The sequence below is a fragment of the Carlito syrichta genome, unplaced genomic scaffold (genome assembly GCF_000164805.1).
Source record: "Carlito syrichta isolate Samal-C Ts95f unplaced genomic scaffold, Tarsius_syrichta-2.0.1 Scaffold315407, whole genome shotgun sequence".
Classification (NCBI taxonomy): Eukaryota; Metazoa; Chordata; class Mammalia; order Primates; family Tarsiidae; genus Carlito; species Carlito syrichta.
Window position 1 is genome coordinate 889,339 of NW_007259503.1, and position 4,397 is coordinate 893,735.

Consider the following 4,397-nt stretch of genomic DNA (forward strand, 5'->3'; position numbering starts at 1 on the left):
GAGGGGGGAGGTTGTGCGACTGAGCCTAAGCACCCCCAGTTCTCAGGTCTGGCTTCCATCCTCCCTGCCGGGTGTTAGGGGTGATAGGGGAGGAGATGGCCATGTGGCCTGGGGTGTGCGAGACCAGGGCTGCTGGGGGGAAGTGGAAACCCCAACCTATAGAGAGATGTTGCCTTATCTCCTCCCTGTCTGTGTTGACCTAAATTTGCAGCGACTAGCGCCCACCTCATAGCGCTCTGTTCCTGCCCACTGACCCGTCAGAGCGGGGTCACATCAGCCTCCCCATTCCCACCCTTCTTCTTTTCTGTCAGCACACGTGTTATGGTTCCCTAGTGTGAGCCAGCATTGCTGGGGCCTGTTGGGCCCAGAGACGGGGTTTGTCAGCCACGGGCCTCCCTGTAGAGCTGCTTCCAGGAGCACAAAAGCCAAGTTGATTCTGGTCAGAAAGAAAGGAAACTGGCCTCATCTGCGTCTTTGGGAAGTAGTGCTTTTCCTTTTCTTCTGCTAAAAGAGATATCCAGCATTCAGCCTGGTGTTTGAAATGCTGTGTGTCCCAGCAACTGATATCTGTTAGGATTAGGTTCAGCTATATGAACAGGCAAACGTTAATAGTTTCGCTAAGATAGAAATTTCTCTCTCATGTAAGTAAATCTAGAAATAGGCAGTCCAGAACTGGATGGAGGCTTCCATGGTATTCAGGGACCCTTGATCCTGCTTTTCTGCTTCTTCACAATTATTAGCTTGTAACTTCATGGTCTAAAGTGACTTCTTGAGCTCCAGCCATTGCATTCACATTTTAGACAGTGGGAAAGAGGAAGCATGAAGAAGAGCACTGACTATAAGAGCATTACTCACAAGTATCATGTGACAATTCTTACACTTCATTGGCCAAAGCTTGGTCATGTGGTCATACATAGGTACAAAGGAGACAGGGAAGTCTATATAGTCTTTTGGCTGAGACATAATGTGCCCAGTTTAAAAATTGGAATTATTGTATCAAGAAAGGTGGAGAGAATGGATTTGGGGAAGTATATTGGGTAGAGGCTTAACTGCTGAAACACAGACTCCAACATATAGTGGTTTAAATAAGATAGTTTATTTTTCTCTCAGATAAGAGTCTGGCTGGTCTGGGCTGGTTGGGGCCAACTCTGTTCCTCTAGGTCTTTCATGGATCCAGGTTTTTCCCATTTTGCTGCTCCACCATCCCCTAAGGCTTTGTCTTCATCTATTCAATGGAAGCCAGGTGGCTGACATATTCTTGTTCAAGACTGAGGGAAGGAAAAAGAGAAGTTCAGGGCAAGAAATGACCTTTTAGCTCGTTGTACAAATCACTGCTATTCATGTCCCTTTGGCAAAAACATGATTACATTACCTAGCTGTAAGGGAAGCTAGAAAATACAATCTTCCAGCTGAGCAGTCATGGGGCCAGGGAGGAGGAGAAAATGTGGGTGGGAGGATAACAAGCAGAACAGAATCTGTCACTCTGGAAAAGAATAGATATTCCAGAGCTCGCCTGTTTGTGAAAGTATTTCATGCATTTTTGTTCCTTATGCAGTCAGCCTAGTGCTGCCAGGTGATGTGAACATGGCATGTGAGTGCTTAATTTTTTAAAATTTTTTATTTTTTTGCTGGTTGTTTGTTTTGAGTTGGGGTTTCACTCTGTCGCCCAGGTTGGATTGTACCGTGACACAATCACGGTTCACCACAGCCTCAAATTTCTGGACTCAGGTGATCCTTCTGCCTCAGCCTTGTAGGTAGCTGGGACCACAGATGTGCACCATCACACCTGGCTAATTAAAAAAATTTTTTTGTAGAGATGAGGTCTTGCTAGTTGCCTAAGTCCCACCATTCTGCACATAAAATGAGCTTAAACTTCCCAAAGCCCATCTCTAACCCTGTTGGAGATGCATTTTAAGAATCTGTGATGGTTTCAACCTGCTCCCTGGATGAAGCTTCAACTCCCTCATCTGAAATTTTCTCTCTGGCCCAACTTCCTTTTCTTCACCCTGAGCTCTCTCCACTCTTCTCTTACCCTCTTCTCTCTGACAGGGTCACTTCCTCTTCAGATATAGATTCTACTATTATCTGATGGATGCCAGTGGGGATGTTTGCAGGGTAGGCCTATTGGGAGCAGCACTTCTATCTCATTACCCCTGGCCTGGGTTTTAGCCCTTCGAGTCCTACGTAGAGACTTCCCCAAGATGTTTAGAAATAATCAGTGATGCTGCACTAAGAGGGGGCTAAAGAGGGACTGTCAAGTGGGAGAAACAACCAGGAGAGAGGGGTGTTCCAGAAGGAAAAGTAAAAGAGGATGTTTCATACCAAGGTAAGGGCTGCTGGCGTGTTGACTCAAAATAGTTGCTGGATTTAGGAGAGGAGAGGCAATGGGTGAACTTCCTAGGATGAATACTCATTGGGGAAGGAAGAGAGCCCAGATGAACTCAGAGGAAGTGGCAAAAGAAGAGGTAAAAATAGTGCCTTTAAACTTTTCTTTTGGGCAGGTGTTGTGGTCCATGCCTCTATCTCAGAACTTTGGGAGACTGAGACTGGAGGATTGCTCGAGGCCAGGAGTTCAAGACCAGCCTGGGCAACATAGCAAGACCTCATCTCTACAAAAAATCAAAAAAATGAGCTTGGTGTGATGGCATATACCTGTAGTCCCAGCTACTCAGGAGGCTGAGGGGAGCGGATTGCCTGAGTCTGGGAAGTCAAGGCTGCAGTGAGCTCTTATCATGCCACTGCACTCTAGCCTGGGTAACAAAGAGTGAGACCCTGACTAAAAGCAAAACAAAAAAACCCACTTTTCAATCAGTATGATTATTGGGGTTGTCCTTTTCTAGTGGTTGGGCTACTTGTTTTCTCTGTGCAGGGTATCCCCTTCTCAATTCCAAGTAGCCAAGAAATGGAGTATGAAACCAGAAAATGGGAATCAGAATAATGGGGGTGGGAATGGGGATGTCACTGAAACTATGGGAGAGCCCACTGACCATTACCTACCCTAACCAGAGACTTTCCCCAGTGTCCAGATTGTTCAAGATCCCTAAATCCACACAGGCTGAATTGCTGTCTCAAAAAAAGATCACCCCCTAACAAGTTCAGTTTTTTTAAAAAAACTTATGTTTTGGTTTGACATATTAGTTTTCAGAATTCTTGGGGTTCCCACTGTCTTATCCTATACTACTCATCCTTACAGTCTCACCTCCAATGCCATCTCTTTCAGAAAGCCTTCCCTGATTTTCTTCTTCTTCCATCTCTTGCCATTAGGCAAAGATATTCTCTCATAGCACACTCTATAACCCTGTCACGACCCTCCTCTCTGCTCTCTGTGGTCAGGATAGGGTCTTAGTGTTTGAATCCCACTACTCATACCTCTTTTCCCTTGAGGTTCTCAACCCAGAATCTGTACATGCAGAACAATTGTAGAATGTGAAACAGATTACCATTTGATATGGGCAAATACTCTACTCTGAGGATTCTCTGAAAACAAAAACAAAAACAAACTGAGTTGGGTGTTGGCTTAGGGTTAAATCCTAACGGAAGCCTCTGGCTCCCTTTTCCCTGCTGTTGAGGTGTCCAGGTTTGAGGAGCAGACCCTGAGTCTTAACCCAGCCAGCCACAAGGGTGGTGCTAACTTGGCCTTGGACCCATACTCTGCCTAGGAAGGAAAAACAGAACACCATTTCTGGTTGCTTACCTTTAAGGTGTAGTGATCTGACCACTTAAAAATGTGGCTCACTGATTTTCTGACCATTGAGTTCTGATCACAATTTTTCCTATCTTGGGAAAAAATGAATAAGGAGGTAGAGAGAAGGATAGAGCAGGGGCAAAGGGCAGAAGTTTCTTTTTCTGCCTATATCCTTCCTCCATTAACTATTTGTGGTATATGGGTACATAACTTACCACCCTGCCAATCTGCAAGTTATTTTGTGGTAACAATTCATATAGAATTAATCTTTGTATTCTCCATGAATCTAACCTGACGATAACACTAATTAGAGACAACTTTTAATATGTGGTTACTGTGTGGCAGGTACTGTTTAAGGTAACGTAGTCATATTAACTTTAATCCTTACAGCAACCCTGTGAGTTAAATACTACTATTATCCCCACTTCAGAGTTAAGGCAGCTGACCTGCAGAAAATTTACATGTCTTAGCTAAAGTCGCACAGCTAGAAAATAGCAGAGAATTGTATGGATTTCTTGGGTGACTCCATGGGTAAGGTGGCATCAGATGTCATGCCTCCCCGGAGTGGGTGGGCTCTATTGTCATGCACTAGATCATGAGTTGGACAGACAGATGGACTGGGTATTTTTTTTTTTTTTTTCGAGTTGGAGTCTCACTCTGTCACCCAGACTGGAGTGCAGTGGCCACTCCCGGCCACCGCAGCCTCGACCTG